Raw genomic sequence first — 21,443 nt, forward strand, 5'->3', positions numbered from 1 at the left:
GCGAGCTCTCTTGGGTCAACAGCTCTGGACAACGTGTCTGCTGTATACATCAGCTTACCCGGTGTGTACGCAACATTCAGTGTATAGCGTTGCAGCCTGATCATCATTCTTTGTATTCTAAGCGGACAGCTATTTAGTGGCTTTTGGAACAACGCAATCAAGGGCTTATGGTCAGTCTCTACACTGATTGCTTGTCCTGCCACAAACTGGTGAAATCTTTCACAGGCGCATGTGATGCTGAGCAGCTCCTTTTCTATTTGAGCATATCGCGTCTCCGCGTCTGTCATTGAGCGCGATGCATATGCAATAGTTTGCCAGTAGTCATATTTTTGCAGAAGAACGGCACCGAGCCCACTCTGTGATGCATCTGATGATATCTTGATGGGTCTTGCTGGGTCATAAAACCTCAGAACTGCTTCCTCTGTGAGCAGTTTCTTTAGATCGCTCCATGACTTCTCATGCTCATGATTCCATTCCCATTCTGTGTTCTTTTCAGTTAGTCGTCTCAGTGGCGCCATCTTTTCTGAGAGGTTGGATATGAATTTACCCACGTAGTTGATCATTCCATTAAACCTCTGCACGTCCTTTTTGCATTGTGGCTTTGGCATATTCTCAATGGCGGACACCTTTCTGGGATCTGGTCTGATGCCCTCACCGCTAAGGATATCTCCTACGAATGTCAGTTCTGTCACCCCGAGCTGGCATTTCTCTCTATTCAGCTTCAGGTTTCTTTTCCTTGTTGCTTCCAGCACTTTTTTCAGTCTCTCGTCATGCTCAGTTCTCGTGGTTCCCCATACTATGATGTCATCCATTGATGTATCAACTCCCTCCAGGTGCTCATAGATCATATGGATAGTTTTGTGATACACTTCAGGAGCTGAGGCAATGCCAAATGGTAACCTTAGGAATCTGTATCTGCCAAATGGACTGTTGAACGTGCACAGTCTTGAACTTGCCTCGTCCAATTTCATCTGCCAAAATCCTGATGATGCATCTAACTTGCTGAAATACTTTGCATTTGCAAACTGTGACATGATTTCCTCACGTGTAGGAAGCTTGAAGTGCTCTCTCTTTATTGCTCTGTTTAGATCACTTGGATCCAGGCAAATTCTGAGCTTTCCATTCTTTTTGTCCACAATGACGAGGGAACTCACCCACTCAGTTGGCTCATCTATCTTCTGAATCATGTTCAGGCTTTCCATCCTGTCCAACTCTGCCTTCAGTTGCTTTTGAAGAGCAAACGGAACTTTTCTGCATGGATGTATGACCATTGGCATACTTTTATCTACTCTGATCGTGTGTTCTCCTGGAAGGCAGCCTAGACCCTTAAATAGGTCGTTGTACTCTTTCATGAGTTCATCATAGACTGTCTCTCCTTTGCTTTCCACAACGAGGACTCTCTATACCAGGTTCAGTCTCTCACAGGCTATTAAACCTAGTATGGCTTGCACATCCTTTGGCACCATGATTAATGCTAGCGTGTGCTCTCTGTCCTTGTGTGTCATTTTGACAATGCATTTTCCTTTCACTGGTATATTAGTACCTGAGTATCCTGTCACTTTCACTTTTATTCCATGTATCTTTGGTCTGGGTCTAATTTTCTTAAAATCAGTCTCTGATATCACATTAACTTGTGCTCCAGTATCCAATTTAAATGGAATGTGTATGTCATTCACTTTTAGTGTCAACATCCAGTCTCTTTTTTCTTTTTTGTTTTCAGACACAACATCTACATAGAACTCCGCTATCTCGCTTTCATCTACTGCATGGACCTTGCTTTGTTGCGCTTGGTTCTTGCAGCAACGGGCATAATGGTTGTTTTTGTTGCAACTATTGCATGTTTTACCATATGCTGGAAAAAATTTTGGTGGATGCTGTGTACCGCATCGACTACATGACTTTCGATTGCCCCTTTCATTTTTGTTCGCTGGCCATGCCTCTTTTTTCACATTGGCGCTCTTTTTGTTAAACGGTTTGTATCCGTTCTTTTTCACTGCATCCACGTTGCAGCTACTGTCACTGAACAGCTCCTTTGCCTGCGACTTCACAGTCTCTGTAGCCCTACACAGTGCTATGGCTTTTCCCAGGTCTAGATTTTGCTCTCTTAGCAGTCTTTCCCTTAGACCATTATCTGGAATACCACACACCAGTCTGTCTTTTATCAGCGACTCTGTCAGTCCCCCAAATTCACATGTTTTGCTTCGGTTTCTCAGTTCAGTCACATACTGATCAATAGTCTCTCCCGTTTTCTGTACACATGTGAAAAATCTGTGCCTCTCATACGTCACGTTACGTTTAGGTATGCAGCAGGCCTCAAACTGTTCCATTGTTTTATCCAACTTCATTTTGTCTCCATCAGCAGCTAATGTGAAGTTATTATACACCTCCAGTGCTTCATCACCCACGACATGTAAGAACACTGACGCTTTCATTTTATCACTTTTCTCGTCAGCTCCGATTGCCGCTAAATACAACTCCAAACGTTGTTTGAACCTCCTCCAATTTTCAGCCACATTACCTGTCAACTGAAGCTTCGCCGGTGGGTGTAAACCTTCCATTTTTTCACTTCGTTAGCTATTCTCCAATGGTAAGTAACGATGTTCTCTTTTAGCTTGCTAATATGTGGAGAGCTGATTTAACTTCAGATTTTTCCTCTTCATCTCTTTCAATCACTTCTGACACCATGTATTGCTTTCTAAAGTGTCTTCAAGCATGTTAACAGCATTACAGGAGACACCATCTTAGAGATCCATCTAAAACGAAACTAAAACTAAACTGCTTGTCTCTCACATGCCCTCTGCTGGTCAGGCATAAATAATCAATCAGGCAAATATGCTGGTAAGGCATAAATAATCAAACAGGCAAATACCATCACTATTTGCTGATATCATTACAGGCAGCTGTCCGGTGGGATATAAATGAGTCCGTGGAGTTAAAATGGCCCAGGCCTCAAATTGATGGCATTGGGTGGGTTTTATGCTTGTCCCGCCTACCGGCCTGATGGTTCTAGCGTATGAAAGTTGTAACAGAAAATAACTGAAAGACACCAGTAAAAGTGCATGTTTAGAATTGTGGGGCAATTCAGTGGAATAAAATAAAGGAAAATTGGTAAGCAAAAAGGAAACTGAAATAGAAAAGCTCAAAAATAGAAACAATTAGAAGACTATATCCTAGAAATAACTCTTGGCAATAGTAACTTACAAACGCTCAACACATTCTTATGACATTCCTTTGTCCTCTAGTTTAAGGGAGACATTAAACTATTCAAATTAAAAGATTAATGCTTCCATTAAAGTAGCAGAGGAATATTATCACAACATGTTATGTGTCTGTACACTGATGTCACCAAGAGTAATTTCCAGGCATAGAAAGATTCTGGGAGTCTGTTAAGACTGTAATACGCTGCCAACCATCTGTTATTCTCTATGTAAATACCCTCGATTGTGCTGCTTTATTCAGTACTAATCCCAACATCTATACTGCTTAATTGGCTGTATTTCATTTCGTGATTAAAATTAAAGTAAATTATTAACACCAGCTTTGCAAAGACATCACATTCCACCTTAGTACTTGCATATTATCACCTTGTGAAATGTTTTATCATTTTAGAAAATAGACCGCGATTAATTTCAGGCAGCCAGCTTTGTCTTAAGCCTAACATGTTGACGTACCTTAATTGAGTTTTTATTGGTAATTGCTATTTGTCTGTACAAAGACCGGACAATATGAATATTTTGTGTATGTTCATTATGTAATCTCCTATCTTTTCATGACAATTCTGATGGTTTTAGTAGGAGATTGGTAAATAGTTACTCTGTGTGGCAATAACAGGTGCTCCCACCCAAGCTGTTCATAGTTGGGATGCACTTTTTAAATAATAGCCACAAAACATAATTGGGAAAAATGTTTTCTTGTTTGATACTTTACATTGAATTTTGTGTCTGAAATGTGCTTCTTCAGCATCTGTATCAAAGCGAGTTGATCTCATTAAGTTATATCTAACAATACATTTAGCTCTTAGGTCAGGTGTTTATATATTTACCTTCTTCACATGGAAACTACTGGGGGGAAAATTGAGCTGTGCCCCCTTTGAGGTGCTAACTTCGCCAGGGTGATACTTTTAGTGCCCCGAAAATATTAGCATCCCCGCGGCCAAAATTCACCGGTAGCACCCCAAGAGGGAAGCGGGGTGCTACTGGAAATGCCCCGCCTCCTTCTTGGGGTGCTGTGAGTGAATATGGCACTGCGGCACGTCGCGCCGCAGTACTGCAGGTCTTCCTCCCCTTCTTAAAGGGGAGGGGCCCAGCACAGCGTGACCCGGGACCCAGCTGAGCCACCAGGGTTCGGAGTGCCAGCAAAAGAGCCCGGCACTTAAGAGAAGTGCCAGGCTCACGGAGCGCAGTCGGCACCCTGTGGGGGGGGGGGGCTTCACAGGAGGCCGGGGATGGCAGAGGGGGCAAATGCTGGCAGGCAGCCAGCAACAAAAATGGCCGCCCGGCTCCTTCTCTTTAATTTGCGCTGCTCCGACTGTAGGTAGGCCCCCCTGTCCCCGTCGGATATAGGGCTCAATTTTAACTCAGCCGTCAGGTGGGATTTGAGGCGTGTGGGGGGTTAAAATCGCAAAACCTGGGGGTCGGTGTTGTGTATGTACCTTTAAGGGAATAACTGGTCTTAGACTGCAGTACCAGCAGTGACCACCCCTGTATAAAAGGCCCTAGCAGGCTTCTGTAGTTTCAGTTTCAAGCTGCCTCTTGTTCAGTAAAGTACCTGTTAAACTGTTCTCCCGAAGTCCGTGTATTATTGAGGCGTGGACTTTACAGTGGCGACGAGGAAGTTCAAACTCACCTGCAGTGTGGCATCATCTCACGGGGATCTCGCCTGAAAGGAAGGTCCTGGAAGGTCGTAGTCTGAGCAACGGGCGTCGACTGAGGGCAACCGCCCAAAGAATCCATCGGTGTTTGGAGAATTGCGGGAGAGACTGTGGTTCCAGCGAATCGTGCTGGTAGCAGGTAGCGCGCTGACCCTTCCGGACTGCGGCGGGCTCAAGCTCGATCGAGCGGCTCTACAAATCGGGCCGCGCAGTGTCGTCGGGAAAAGAAAACAAGAGAGAGAGGGTGGAGCGCACAGGGCGCGGTCGGTGCTTGAGAACAGGACAGCAGAGAGAAACTAAACGGGGGGGAAGGAAAGCGAGACGCGCCGAAGCTGCGGGTCGCCGCCATTACCCCGTAGAACGCTAGGAACAGCGTGGCAGTAAGGGGAAGAAGCAAAAGCGCGGGAGGCGCCATTTTAAATCGCCCAAGATGCCGAAAAGTGGCAGTATCACTGCTTTCGACAATGAGGTAGAAGACTGGACCACGTATGTAGAAAGAATCGAAGTGTACTGCAAGGCAAATGAGGTGGCCGATGGAAAGAGGGCGTTGGTATTATTAAATCTGATGGGTGTGAATACGTACGGCCTATTGTGGAATTTAATTACCCCAGCTAAACCAATAGAGAAAAGTTTTGAGGAGATTGTTCATATCTTACAGGAACATCTAAGCCCTACACCACTGCTGATAGCAGAAAGATTCAAGTTCCATAAAAGAAACCAGCACAAAGATGAGAGCAATGCTGACTATCTTACGGAACTACGCAAGTTATCGAAGCACTGCCAGTTCGGAGCAGGACTGGCAGACACCTTACGGGATAAGTTTGTCTGCGGGCCCCAGAGTGAAGGAACCCAGAAACGACTACTTTCAAAAAAGGACCTGACGCTAGAACAGGCTTTCAGCGTGGCAGTATCCTATGAAGCAGCAGCATGGGGAGCTGCGGAAATACAACAGAAACCACAAGAATACAGCGCTAACGAAATGGCGTATGGAGCCGAAAAGTGCTATCGCTGCGGCAGAACAACCCATGAGCAGAAGGACTGCTGGTTTAAAGACAAAATATGCAGGCAATGTGGGAAGATGGGACATATAGCAAGAGTCTGCAGGTTGGGAAAGAAGACCAACACGACAAGAACTACTAAGGAACCGTACAGGAAAGTAAAGAAACTGACAGATAGTAGTTCAGAAGATCAGGAGAGTGATAAGGACTCCGGGAGCAGGCGACTAAGTTGTTTAAAGTTACACAACGTGATCGCAAAAGAAGATCACCGAACCATTTGGGTCAGCCTCATGATAGCAGGGTCCCCAGTGAAGATGGAATTGGACACAGGATCAGCCCTAACTGTCATGAATCGACGAGACTATGAGCGGCTATTCTCACACATACCCTTAAAGGACACATCCATTGTATTGAAGACATACACGGGGCAAAAGGTCTACCCCAGAGGAAAAATAAGGGTGCCAGTCGAATATAACGGAAAGGAAACACAGAAACTATACATGTATATACTACGAGATGGAGGACCACCATTATTGGGACGTGAATGGATCCGAAGACTACAATTGGATTGGCATTCCATTCTGGCACTAACTGTGACTGACAAAAAAGATGATGACGTCGCACCTGGACGTCTGTCACAAATTCTATCTGACGCGGAAGAGGTGTTCCAACAAGGACTTGGGACTCTAAAAGGAGTAAAGGCAACCATAAAGATTGAGGATAACGCAACCCCAAAATTTTTCAAGGCCAGAGCGGTGCCATACACGATACGCCCAGCTGTGGAAGCTGAACTGAAGAGTCTGGAGCGCTCGGGGGTGCTGTCTAAGGTGGACTGGAGCGAGTGGGCCACACCCATCGTTCCTGTAATGAAGAAAGCATTGAGCAGCACGCCTGGAGAGCCAAGGAAGGTTCGCATCCGTGGGGACTTCAAGGTGACTGTGAACCCAGTCCTGCACACAGTACAGTATCCGCTTCTGCGGATAGAAGATATTTTCGCCTCACTATCTGGAGGGAAACGTTTTACAAAGATTGACCTGGCTCAAGCGTATCTACAAATGGAGGTGGAAGAAGCATCTAGGAAATACCTCACGATAAACACTCAAAAAGGCCTTTACCAGTACAATCGACTGGTATTTGGGGTAGCATCGGCCCCGGCTATGTGGCAGAGGGCAATGGAACAAGTCCTGCAAGGGATCCCGGGGACCCAGTGTTATTTGGACGACATCCTGGTTACGGGCGAAAATGACAATGAACACCTTGCCAACCTGGAACAGGTGCTCACGAGATTGCAGGAATATGGGCTACGAGCCAACCGTCCCAAATGCGAGTTCTTCAGGAGACAAATCTCGTATTGTGGCCACATGATTGATGAGGGTTGCATAAGTCGCCGGACAAGATTGAGGCTGCAGTCAAGGCTCCAGCACCAGAAAATGTGTCGCAACTGAGGTCGTTCCTCGGGTTGGTGAACTACTACCATAAGTTCTTGCTGAATTTATCTACAATTCTGCACCCACTGAACGCCCTCCTTCAAACTGGTGTAACATGGAAATGGAGTGATGAGTGTAAGCGTGCCTTTCAGGAATGTAAATGCCAAATCACTTCAAAAGAAGTATTGGCCCACTACAACCCAACACTACCGATTCGGTTGGCATGTGATGTGTCACCTTACCGCATTGGAGCGGTGCTGACACACAAATTCCGTGACGGTTCAGAGAGGCCAATAGACTTTGCATCGCGCTCGCTAACCTCAGCCGAGCGTAACTACGCCCAGATTGACAGGGAGGCCCTCAGCCTGGTGTGGGGGGTGAAGAAGTTCAATCACTATCTGCACGGGCAGAAATTCACCTTACTGACTGATCATCAACCCCTGGTCTCAATTTTTAACCCAAAGAAGGGCGTTCCGGTAATGACGGCGCAACGGCTGCAAAGATGTTCACTTTTTCTAGGGGCACATCAGTATGACATAGAGTACAAAGGTACAAAACAACATGGAAACGCTGATGGGCTGTCGCGCCTACCATTGCCTACAGCGGAAGAAGCACCTGCAGTGGACCCTGTGGAGATATTCCATGCGACCATAGTCGAATGTTTGCCTGTTACAAACGCAAATATTGAGAAGGAAACCCGAAATGACCCGACACTCTCTCGGGTCTATGATTTGACGGTGAAGGGATGGCCAGCATATGGCGACTCACTGTTGCCAGCATTCTCGCCAAGGAGGGAACAGCTGTCAGTGTGCCGGGGAACCTTGATGTGTGGATCCCGAGTGGTAATTCCACCCAAGTTGAGAGATAGAGTACTCAATGAGCTTCACGAGGGTCATCTGGGAGGGGTAAAAATGAAGAGCCTAGCCAGGGCGTTTGTGCGGTGGCCGGGAATCGATAAAGAAATCGAGGATATGACCAAGAGATGCACAGGATGCCAGAAGGTCCAAAACGCTCCACCACAAGCCCCGCTACATCCATGGGAGTGGCCCTCATCTCCATGGCAACGGGTACACATTGATTTCGCTGGTCCATTTATGGACTCAATGTTTCTAATCGCTGTGGACGCCCATTCGAAATGGTCAGAGGTCATTAAAATGTCCTCCACCGCCACGGAGAAAACTATTGCAGTCCTAAGAACCATCTTCGCCAGGAATGGGTTGCCAGAACAGATCTTTTCCGACAATGGCCCACAGTTTGTGTCTGAGGATTTCCGGAGGTTCCTGAAGAATAATGGGGTGAAACATTACACATCTGCCCCATATCATCCAGCCACAAATGGATTGGCTGAGAGGTTTGTTCAGACCTTTAAAAAGGCCATAAAGGCAATGTATAATGACGACATACCACTGCAACACAAGGTGGATAACTTTCTGTTTGCTTACCGGAATGCGACACATGCAGTAACCAACCAAACTCCAGCCGTACTGTTTTTCAACCGGAGACTAAGATGTCGCTTGGATTTGCTCAAACCAAACATAAGACGAGATGTTGAGGATAAGCAGTTCCAGCACATAAATGAGAAGCCAACCAGGAGCTTCAAGATAGGGCAACCAGTCTTGGCCCGCGACTACCGAACAGAAAAATGGCAACCAGGCACGATATGCACACAGCAGGGACCACTAATGTACACAGTGGACGTTGGAGAGAGCATTGTGAGACGCCATGCTGACCAGATTCTAGAGTCACAGGAACAAGTCAAACCTGTACCACAAGCATGTGCACCTGGTAATGAGCCCGAAGTACAGATTGCGTCTACCTCAGAAGCAAGGGTATTGGAAGCTGATGAACCAACCAATGACAATGAGCCAGACTTGACTCCACCGCCAGAACAGGATACTCGAGAAAGGGGCTATCCAGTCCGGATCAGGAAGCCTCCTCAAAGACTGAACTTATAAATGACTATTTCAGTTGATGTATATATTACTGAGAAAATTGTAATTGTAATTAGTTATTATTTAGTTGTTAAATGAATGTTATGTACTGTTTATCTAAAAGGGGAGGAATTGTTGTGTATGTACCTTTAAGGGAATAACTGGTCTTAGACTGCAGTACCGGCAGTGACCACCCCTGTATAAAAGGCCCTAGCAGGCTTCTGTAGTTTTAGTTTCAAGCTGCCTCTTGTTCAGTAAAGTACCTGTTAAACTGTTCTCCCGAAGTCTGTGTATTATTGAGGCACGGACTTTACAGTCGGGACCCCCCTCGGCCTGGTTCCCGACACCTAGCCATTTTAACCCAGGCGTGTCTGATGGTCCCGAATCAGTCCCGCCTGCAACAGGCAGGATTGGTCTTTAGGGCCCTTAAACAGCACTATTTGGCCTTTATAATCCCATTTTAGCAGGCCCTTGCCTGTTTAACACTTTTCCCACGTAAAACACGCCTGGTGGGGATCACGCCTGTGAAACCTGGCGTGAGCACTATTGGCTTGCTGACTATCAGCTGCAGGTCAACCATTAATGAGGAGATTTGATCAGTCATCATTTTCAGGTGGCAGGACTTTGTTGTCTCAGGCCTGGGGCAACTTTTACCAGGCTTAACCACACCTGTGGAAGGTTGGAGCCTCGCATACTTCTCCAGTGTGACCTCCTGCAAAGCCCCTCTCGCCACCCTCACTCAGCGTTTCCTCAACGGAGGCATCTACCAGAAGCATGGAGGCCTTTTTTTCCTTCCCTTCTTGGCATTAGAGGACCTCCAGCAGCAGGCACGGCAGCAGCAGAACCAGGAACAACAACAGCACCAGCAACAGCAGCAGCAGCAGGAGCGCCAGGCTGCTGCTCACCCACCTGAGGCAGCACAGGCCAGAATGGGCCAGCACATGGAAGCCCGTCGGCGCAGGAGATACCCCCCAAACAGGGTCTACAGACACAGGGTCAGCTACCTCAACATGACTGAGCAGCAGTGCCAAAGGCGGCTCCGACTTTCGCGGCAGGTAGTGACTGACATCTGCGCAATGATACAGCAAGACCTGCTGCCCAGAGGACCAGGTGGTCATTCCTTACCAGTGGCCATCAAAGTCACCACCGCACTCAACTTTTTTGCCTCAGGCTCATTCCAGGGATCATCAGCAGACATCAGCGGTATCTCCCAGTCGGCCGCACACACTTGCATCACTCAGGTAACCGATGCCCTCTTTGTCCTCACGCACAATCACATCCATTTCACCAGGGATTGCGCAAATGTGAGGGCACGAACGGTTGGATTAGCTCATCTGGCAGACTTTCCAAGGGTGCAGGGCATCATTGACTGCACACATGTGGCCCTTAGGGCACCCCATCACAATCCAGGTATTTTTGTCAACCGCAAGGGCTTCCACTCCCTTAACGTTCAGCTGGCGTGTGACCACAAAAAAGAGATTTTGCATGTTTGTGCCAAGTACCCTGGCAGTTGCCATGACTCCTTCATACTGCACCAGTCTAGTGTGCCTCTGCTATTCAGGCCGCCAGACCAACTTCACGGATGGCTACTTGGAGACAAGGGCTATCCCCTGAGGACTTGGCTAATGACGCCGTTGAGGAGGCCAGCCAACGAAGCTGAGGAGTGCTACAACTCCAGCCACATTTCCACCAGATCCATAATCGAGCAAACCATCGGCTTGCTGAAGATACGCTTCAGATGCCTGGATAGATCAGGTGGAGCCCTACAGTACTCAGCAGCCAGGGTCTCCAGAATCGTTGTGGTTTGCTGTGCACTCCACAACATGGCACAGCATCGTGGCTTGCAGATTCCTGAGGACCAAGTGGCTCCTCACATACCCTCCTCAGATGATGATGATGAGGAGGAGGAGGAGCAGGAGGAGGAGGGCGAAAACGAGCATCCTGCAGAGGCCCATCAACCAGCGGCAGCATTACGCGAGAACATTGCTGCCCAGGATGCAAGGAACGCACTCATCCTGGCCAGATTTGCTTAGCCTAGTAAGTCAAACTCTTTTGCCTCGCAGCTTCTTACTTGAGCATCGACAATTCCATGAAGGTCTGGTTTCTCTGTTCAATAGATGCCCATCGCTCCTCAAGAGATGTCATTCTATTCTGAACACTCACCATGTTTTTCATACCCTGGCGACTAACCTCCTCCATGGCCGTAGCACTCCTCTCCTCTACCGTAGCCCTCCTCTCCTCTACCGTAGCCAGCCTCTCCTCTACGGTAGCCAGCCTTACCACGGAGGCAGAAATCATTTCCACGTAGGTAGCCATCCTTTCCGTGTTGATGCGTTCATGCGCCACTGACTCCACAAAGGCTCTGCTCATGTTCGCTATGGACTCCTCCATTCGCTCCACACTTGCAGCGACCCTGGAGACAAAACCTGCCAGAGACTCCTGCATCTGTGCATGGAGTTCCATCACCTCTGATTTTACGGATGGACCCAGAGGCAGAGGGTCGACATGCAGCTGAGCCGAGATGGCAGAGTCCTGCACACTCCGACGAGGACTCTCCACTGCTGTCCCCGTCTCCACAATCTGCTGATGCTCACTTGTGAGCTGTGATACACCAGGTGACAACTCTACTCTATGCCCCGAAGGTCCCACCGAGGTGTGAGTGTCTGCGCTGGTGCTGGGTGTGCTTATTTCTGCTGACGCTGCACCCTCAGAGGTTGCAGATTCCTCTGAGGAGTCTGGAATCTCAGGCTCTTCCTCCTGCACACTGGGGACGGGGGCTCTCAATGGTCCTGTGGGGGAGTCAAGGAAAAAGTTAGAGATGTGATGCCAAGGTTACATGCACATTGCATTTTGCAGATGATCATAAGTCCATATGATGTAGCTTCAGAATCATTATCAGCGACTCATGCAATGTCAATGAGAGAGATGGAAAACTATTCTGTCACCAGCTTGCGGGGATGCACCTGTCTGTCCTTCCCCAACTTCCGCATCTCTGTCAGTCCCGACAATCTCCAGGACGGCTTCCTCCCAGGGGGTGAGCTGGGCTAATGAGGGTGGCCCTCCTCCTGTCCTGGCTCGCTCTCTCCTGTTGTGAGCTCTCTTTTCCTGCAATGAGGGAGACAAGTGTAGGTTGAGTGAGAATGATGGAGTGAGTGCAGAGATTGCATAGCATAAATACTTAGAAGGAGATAAAGATGGAGTGAGGTTGCAAGACCAAGGGCCCTCCCTGTGTGTTGTCAGTTGTGTTCAAAGCATCAGAATGAGAGGGAGTGTGAGGGTTGCATGGTCGAATAGTTAGGTGAATGTGAGCATAGAGAGAGAGGGAATGGCTAAGGTTGCATGGATGTGAGTGTCAAGTGGGATGTGGAGGAAGAGATTGCTAAAGCTGAGTGGTGGTGAGGAAAGGCAATGGGGATCAGATTGAGGGTGATGGAAACTTCATACTTATTTTTCCAGTGCGATGAAGGTCATGGAATCTTTTCCTGCACTGCATCCAGGTGCACCATGTGAGCCCCAAGGAGTTGACTTCCCCAGCCACCTGTAGTCACACAGTCTTGGTCTGACTGGGAGGCCTCTTCCTCCCTGAAGAAGGGAACAGGACCTCCCTGTGGGCCCTAGCACCATCCAGCAATGCCTGGAGTGAAGCCCTATCAAATTTTGGGGCAGCTCTTGCCCTCCCACTGGCCATTGCTCCTGCAGGCTCCCGTGCCATCTCAATGGTAAAGTTTGGAAGCCTGCAGAAGATGCAAGGCTTGCTGTGGACCTTAAAAGCAGCAGCAATGATGACGTCATATTCTGCGACTTTCTGACTGGAAATACTCAATTGCCAAGGGTTCCCACACATTGGAAATCAATTGGCCAATTGAGTTAAAATTGCATCAATCTCACAGACCCATTTAGATTCGTGTGGGAAACATTAAATTTGGGGAACCCGACAATTCCCCGCACCCGAGTTAAAATTGAGCCCATAGTGTCCGCCGATAAGTCAGGGGGCGCTACTGAAGATCGCGGCCGGGGCGTGAGCAGGGCGCTGCGCATGGCAATGACGTCATCGCTGGCGGCACAGCGCCACAGGGCACTAACGGTTACCACCGCTGCTAACCTCCCGCTGAATTTCGCGGGAGGCGTTGGCGGCGCCGCGCCCAAGCACTAGCTGCTTTGCACCCCGTTAGTGCCCTCTTAGGGCGCTAATGGGAGGTGCAAAGCAACTGAATTTTTAGGCCCTAATGTGTGAAAAAGGATCCCTCTACATCACTATTTAAAAGGAAAGATGTATTATGACACAATCATTGGAAAACTTATTATTGCTGCCCTGGGTAAATGTCACATTCATATTCATCCCCTGGGCTTAGTTCCCCTCGAAGCTGATCTGGCACTCAGAATTAACGGTTTTGACATTGGTGAATCACTAAATTATCCAACAGTGTCAAGGTGCACTCAAACACTGAACATTTCTTTTGAAGTAAAAAGAGAAAATGCCAGAAATGCACATCAGATCAGTCAGTATCTGAAAGAGAATGGTAGGGTGTAATTTTTAGGTGGAATCTTTCATCAGAACTCAGGTTATCATTTTAGATCCCACCCAAAACATGAACCTATCTTCTTACTTGCAAATTTCGACAGACCTGCAGTATATTTCCAGTTTTTCTTTTGAACTGTTCTGAAAATCTGAGAAGAACCATTGTAAAAGCTGCTGTGATCGTGTTTGTACAACCTCGGGCAGAGATACTTGTCGGGCAGATGTTCACACTGTTTATTTCTTTGCTGCTAAAATGTTAATATTTTAACCAAATTACTCGTTGATTTTTGTAGGATCGGAATACTGAGGACCAGTTAAGCTTTTTGCTGATCAAGGAAAAGGTAGAAAATGCACACCAGGTGGATAGACTCATTTTGAAGAAGAAGATAAAAAAAGGTGAGTAGTCCCATCTTCTTCTTACCACTCTAAACAAGCCTTCATTGTGTCCATGATACTCGGCTGTCAGCCCTGCAGTGCTGATATATTATTTAAACCGATTACTGCTCTTCAATTTTGAAAGAGGAAGGAGGTACAAAATTCATCAAAAAAGGATATTTGTTTCACTTTCATGTTTTTTCATGTGTCCCCTCCCCCACCAAGCTATTTGTACTGCAGTTTGTGAAGAACATCAACACAAACTGTGAGAATATTGGAGTATTTTTAGAAGTAGAACGAGACTCCCTGAAGGAGGTAGGTTCCACTTTGGTTTGCATTCAAGCCATGACACATTCAAGTTACACAGGACTTTCATCTTTTTAAGATCTCAATTTGCAGTGCTAAAGGTTGGTACTTCATGAAAGAAGGCATGCCAGGGTGATCAGGAGCCAGCATTGCCTATTTGGCTGCACCTGCCAAGATGCCACCAACTCCATCCCTCTCCCTGGCAACTGTCTGAGGCTGAACCAGACCTTTCGCAGCCTTGGTGTTGTATTTGACCCTGAGATGAGCTTTCGACCACATATCCGCTCCATCACCAAGACTGCCTACTTCCACTTCCGTAACATTGCCCGTCTCCGCCCCTGCCACAGTCCATCTGCTGCTAAAACCGTCATCCACGTCTTTGTTCCCCCTAGACTCAACTATTCCAATACTCTCCTGGCCGGCCTCCAATCTTCCACCCTACATAAGCTTGAGCTTATCTAAAAGTTGGCTCCCCGTATCCTAAATCGCACCAAGTCCCATTCACCCATCACCAATGTACCCTCTAAGCAGTCCCTTTAACTGGCTGCGCGGCCCATTCAAATTTTTGCGCATGCGCGGTTCCTTCCATGTAAAAGCCAGTGAGCAAGTGGGAACGTTGCCCATTACCCCTGTACTCACTGACCTACATTGGCTCCCGGTCCAGTAACGCCTCAATTTTAAAATTCTCATCCTTGTTTTCAAATCCCTCCATGGCCTCGCCCTCCCTATCCCTGTAACCTCCTCCAGCCCTACAACCCTCTTGCGCATCCCCAATTTTAATCACTCCACAATTGCCCTAAGCTCTGGAATTCCCTTCCTAAATCTCTCTGTCTCTCTACCTCTCTCGCTTCCTTTAAGACGCTCCTTAACACCTACCTCTTTGACCAAGCTTTTGGTCATCTGTCCTAATATCTCCTTATGTGCCTCGGTGTCAAATTTTGTCTGATTACGCTCCTGTGAAGCTCCTTGGGATGTTTTATTACGTTAAAGGCATTATATAAATGCAAGTTGTTATTGTTGTTGTTGTTTAAGAATGCATTCACACTAGAACTGTAGCATTGGTGCAAAGCAATGTAGTTATAGTTTAAATACAGCTGAATCTGGAATCAGGGCCCAATTTCATACAGAATGAAGTGGAACAAGACTCCCTGAAGGAGGTAGGTTCCGCTTTAATTTGCATTGAAGTCATGACACACCCGATTTACATGGGATTTTCATCTTTTTAAGACTTCGATTTGCAGTGCTAAAGGTTGGTACTTCATGAAAGAAGACATGCCAGGCAATTTGGAGCCAGCATTGCCTATTTAGCTGCACCTGCCAACAATGTTCCCTGTAATTCTTTTCTTGGTGACCGGTCCCTTTAAGTGACTGCATGGCCCATTCAAAGTTCCTCACATGCACGGTTTCTCCCATTTAAAAGCCGGTGAGCGGCCTGGCCTGGACCTCCAGACCGCTGCGTGGCTGTGCAGCTTAATGGGAGCATTGCCTGCCAAGATTCCACTAACCATTTCTGTGAACCCTATCATACCTATGCGGAAATGACCATGAGAACCTACCTTTTCAGAGTCTGGAGCAGCAGAAGCGCAGATCCCAAGCTGTACCATCTGCTGTAAAGACACCTGCAGCTATTATTCAACATAGAGCTTGTACCTGTGCATGGGTAGTAACAGTTAACTGTAGCCTTAAACTTAGCTGCACCTTCTTGCAGACATTTTGTAGTCCTGAACTATAGGAATAGTGCAGTGGAATGGTGGAGAGCAACCCTCCTTGTAAGCAACTCATACCGCACCACTTCAATTTCAGCCGCCATCAAAGAGGAGGCCAAGTGCTGAGCAGACAAATGCTTGCACCTATGGATCCCTTTCCCTTCATCTTGACCTGCTACTTCTTAAATCCCTGCCTCTCCGGCCTTGGCAAAGGCTGCTGATGGGTTGAAATGCCTTTTAATGCTATCCAGAAGCTTTCTGAATTTTTGCCCCCTTCCTTATGAAAATCCCCTTCAATTGTTTAAAACTTCACTTAGACACAATTCCTCTCCTGCCAGTGGTGTAATTCCTAGTCCCGTCTGAGTGTGCACATGGAGTTGTGAACAATTATGCAAATGAGGCGAGACCAGAAAATTGCGTTAGATTTACATTTGAGATCCAGGCAGGTCTTAAAGCAGTCCAAGCAAATTATAAATAACAACAGAAAATGCTGGAAAAACTCAGCAGGCCAGGCAACATCCGTGGAGAGAAATTAGAGTCGACGTTTCGGGTCTAACCCTTTTTCAAATTATAATTGTCTTACATCCGCAGATGAAAATCGTCCCTCACAAGTTTAGTGTCAGTGCGCAGCCGGAACCATTTTACACTGATGTTGAACCTGTGGTGTGAATGCTAATGAATGGTGGGATATTTTTTAAACCAGATGATGCTGCTGTTCTTGAGCCACAACGAATGCAGCAATATAAATTTGCTTATTTTGGTGAAACTACAGGAGAATAAAAGTTCCATCTTATTCTGAAGGAGCTTGTACATATAATTATTGACAATATGCTCACAGCATAGTTGGTAAGCAAAGTGAATGTTACTATCGAAGTAGAGTACCTACCATCTTTGGATTAGCTGTTAAGAAAATGGATCTCCTAGGGGGCTTCTCTATGAACTCCAGAACACAACATTTCATAGAAATAGTAAAGCTCCATGGATTTGAGAAGAATAATCCTTTCCCAGGACCCCCACAATGTGCATTGACAATCACATATTTAATACATTTAGGCCTAGAAATTGGGTTCTGGCGTAGGCAGGGCTTTAGCGCCGGAAGTTAGTGCCGGCGCTAAGTCCCCCTGCGCGCGCCAAAAATTCAGTAGTGCCGCGCCCAAACGGCTGCCGGCGCTACTGAAGGGTCGTTGCGGCGGTACATCGGCGCTAACTGCCGTTTCGCGCCGCAATTCCGGCGCTGCGGCACCCGATGCGGTGCGGCAGGCTGGGGACATGCAGGCCTCCTCCTCCCGTTAAGGAGGAGCTGCCTGCACCCGGCCGCGGCCCGCGCAAATCAGCTTAAAAATGAGCCCGGCACCTCGGACAAGTGCCGGGCTTGCATCTGTTCCGGGGGGGGGGGGGGGGGGAGAAGTCCGGGGAGGGAGCTGCGGGCAGGCGGCCGGCGGGAAAGTGGCTGGCCGCCGCGGGGCCTTTAATGCACCGGCGCAAACTGGAGTAAGGCACCTCTGACAGAACGTTGCTTGCGGCTGCCACGGGCGAGGCGGCCGCAACTCAATTTCGGAGTTCGGGCGGGTTACCACGGCAACCGGGATGCTGCGCACACTGATGACGTCATCGGTGCCGGCGCAGCGCTACCGGTGCAACGCCGATTTAGGGCCCCAGGGAATTTTTAAACTGGCCATAACTCTGGCGCTAGTCCCTCTAGCGCCTCAAAAGCGGCGCTAAGGCAACTGAATTTCTAGGCCTTAAAGTTTACCCAACAATCATGTTTTTTTTAAACATGGCCTTCACTGAGTTTTGACAAGATTATAAAGTAATTTATAGATGAGGAAGGCCACTCACCCACTGCAGCACCCAATTGTTTTGTAAATTGCTTTTTAAATGGTTCTGTGGTTCATGCCTCAACTATCCATTCTATCCAGATGTCCATTCATATATTAATTACTCTTCATATGATGAAATTCCTGATATCAGCTCACTAGTTTGAACCTGTGCCCTCTTGTCTTATGCTCACAATTTATTTTAAAGTTATGTTCTGGATTTACCTTTAACATACCTTTTACTAGCTGGTATAAGATCACATCTCAGGTGCCTGCTTTCAACCTGCAAAGCCCATGTTTCTCCAATCATTCCTCATAATGCAAACCACTAACACAAACCTTTTGGTTGTTTGGTTCAGCATTCTGTTTGCTTTTTAGGTGCTGCTCTGCATTGGTTAGGCAATTTTAATCCTACTCGCTCAGCAGAAACTTGGCGGGTGGGCAGTTAAAATCGCCCTGGCCGCCCTGACCTGTCCGAAAGCAGCCATGATCGCACCATCTGCAATTTTAACCTGCTCTCCTGAGCAGGCAGCAAGGACATGTGCCCAGAGCCACCAGGGTCCTTCTTTACATAAGCATGTTGCGCCCCAATTACATCATTGAGACCCGACTGCAATTTTAACTCAGGCCTGAGTGAGGAATCTACCTGGAGTTAAAATCATGGCCATTGTTCTCCCAAAATTTCGTCAGGAGTTCCCTGGATCGCCCACCGCAACTTTGTCGAAAGATCGTCAGAAACCACATTTACAGATCTATCCGGGGTGTCGCCAATCTTCTGTTGAATTTACAGCGGCCAATCAGGAGGAACCCACGAAATTCATGGCAGATGAGCGCTGAGTTCACTAAAACTGCTAGGTCCCTTTCAACTTCAGCCTTAGCTATTTCAACACTATTCAAGGAGCACGTTTTTCCTTCCGACGTGCAGTACATTCGCTGTTTGTTAACCAAGAATGAACAAAAACTCAGAGGGGAGAAAAACATAACTCACGGTTGGAGTTCAAGCACAGACTGCTCCTCTCAATTCAAAGTCACTTAATTTGAATTATCTGTTAATTCGAATCGTTTTCAAGCAAAAACAAATGTTTCCTGTGCGGTTTCATTTAAATTGCTTCATTCAAATTTTCCTCAAAAAGCAATACTATCTTTAAAAAGTAACATTAAAAACAAATAGCTTACACTGAAAGCATGTTTCACTATAGGAGGATTCACAACTAATATGCTAGCATAATATAACAAATTACCACATCTAACAACTAAGCAATAATGGTGTTCAGAAGTGCAGCATCAACTTATCTAGCCATTGCTCTTTAGCATATTAATAACATTGTTTCAACTGTGTAATTACACAGCTAAAAGGTAGTTACTGTGTAGTTAAATTCTCGTTAAAGTGTAGTTACATGCTGGTTTATGGCCTCTGAAAACCTTGTAAGAGCTCTTTAATAAAGCTTTGTCAAAATAAAACCTGATTAACATATTACGTGATCGACTGACTTTCTGATGTTTTGAATCTTTAATAATGATGTTAAATGTTTTACTTTGTACGTCATTTAACAGCAATTCAAACTATTTAGCTAAATGAAAAAAACTAATGAACTTCAAAATTATCCAAACTTCCAGGAAGTACAAGCAGGACAATGCAGGCTGAGGATGCAGGCTAAATTCTCATTCAGAACTAGATGAAACTAAAAAAAAAAAATTAATAAGGAGACAGGGATTGTCATTAAAAAAAACAACAGAAGCTTTTTTTTAAATTGCCACTGCCCCATTTATTTTTTAATCATTTTTAGTTCCTGCCTCCCCCACCCATGCATGAATTATTTCCTGACAAAGAATGTGGGAAACTGACTGGCTGCCTCAACTTTGCCGGTGCTGTTTATCAACTAGCTGGCTGCTGGAAACATGCAGGAGAAGAGCTGGTATCACTCAGTCATGAGCTATCTTCAGTAAAATGCAGGGAACACACAACAGCTCCAACAGCATCCATCAGGAGAAAAGATAGATCAATATAGATCTTTTGTTTGAATACAATGGCACTAAAAATCCCCAGTTACGCTGGGATTGCACCTGCTGGTCCCCTCCCTCCTGACCTCGTGGAATTTGTGAGGTCAGTGGGAGGGCACCTAATTTACTGCGGGAAGCTGAAAAATATGGCGCTGGCTCACCATTGGTGATTGCACCATAGATTTTAAGGGTCAATTTTCATTCTTCAATAGAAACATGTGGCTTCTGCTTGGAGTCTCTCTTACCAATCCAACCAAAATCTGGGAATTCACTGAGGGAAATTGCTCTTGTGCACTCAGATTGTTCTGTTCTGTGACACAGTGCACTAGTACATCAGCTTGCTGTGCCACTTCAGCAACCTGGTGCTTAAAATTAAAATCAAGCATGAGACAGCCTGAACCTCTCTCATTTTCATCATATGAAGTCAACAATTTTAGACAATTCAAATCTTCTTCAAGAGAAGGTAAATGTGCTATACCCAGTAAAGTTGTTTAACATTTATCATTTTTCTTTTTCTTCCTTTAATGCTAATTTTATCCCCTCTCCGCCGAAGCTTTGCTGAGGTAGTTCCATGGGTGTCAGTTGCTCGTGGCGATCTCAACCAAGTGGCTACTCTTCATGTGTGAGTCTAGACGGTAAAGCCCCGATTTTAACTGAGGCGTTGTCTTGTGTGGTGAGCGTCAAGCTCACCTTGTCTCATCGACGTGAGGCCCAGGCCATTTTAACTCTCAGGCCTCATTTAAATAAGTTATGCCCGAACGCTGCTGGCGGGCAGGAGTGGACAGGTGCCACAGGAGGCTACCACCGGGGACCAGTGAGAACAGTCCCTGTCAGAGGTAAGTCTGGGGGTGAGGAGGGTTCAGAAGCTGATTGCAGGTCAAGGGAAGCCCGAGGCAGGGGAGGCTGTAGGCTTCCTTGTGGGGCCAGGAGGAGCACTCATGTTCCTGCTAGTCCACAAGGAAATAAATTTTTAAAAATTACTGTTACATTCTCAGTGGTCTTCTGGGCGTGTTGCTCTTTGGCACTGGGTTTCCCTGGTGAGGCTGGAACCAAGCAGCAAACTTGTAACACAAAATTAAAAATAGCGCCAGGGTCTGATTGATGTCAACAAACCAACTTTTGAATCTCAATGAGGAGCTCACCTGCCTGGTGACAGGGCATTTTTGGCTGGCCAGAACATGCCTGATAAAATGTTGCTAAGCTCAAGGTTGGCACAGACTGGTAAGTTTCGCTCCCTCCTCACACCCCGTTCTCATAGAAACATACATAGAAGATAGGAGCAGGAGTAGGCCATTCGGCCCTTCGAGCCTGCTCTGCCATTCAATGAGATCATGGCTGATCATCCAAATTCAGTACCCTGTCCCTGCCTTCTGCCCGTATCCCTTGATCCCTTTAGCCTTAAGAAATATATCCAACTCTTTTTTGAATATATTTAATGAACTGGCCTCCACCACCCTCTGTGGCAGAGAATTCCACAGGTTCACCACTCTCTG

General features: G+C 46.8%; 1 protein-coding gene across 6 annotated transcripts in view; it reads left to right on the plus strand.

The window, feature by feature from the left end:
- The window catches only part of sgcg (sarcoglycan, gamma), a 1,055,765-nt gene that overhangs the window by 115,710 nt on the left and 918,612 nt on the right, over nucleotides 1-21,443 (plus strand). For all 6 annotated transcript variants that reach the window (XM_085999188.1, XM_085999193.1, XM_085999189.1 and 3 more), the window contains exon 2: nucleotides 14,039-14,141. The gene's annotated coding sequence lies outside the window, so the exon portion shown is untranslated. The remainder of the gene's footprint in view (nucleotides 1-14,038; nucleotides 14,142-21,443) is intronic.

This window comes from Somniosus microcephalus, chromosome 10, assembly GCF_052327205.1.
Source record: "Somniosus microcephalus isolate GS21.2 chromosome 10, FLI_Smic_1.0, whole genome shotgun sequence".
NCBI classification, from domain to species: domain Eukaryota; kingdom Metazoa; phylum Chordata; class Chondrichthyes; order Squaliformes; family Somniosidae; genus Somniosus; species Somniosus microcephalus.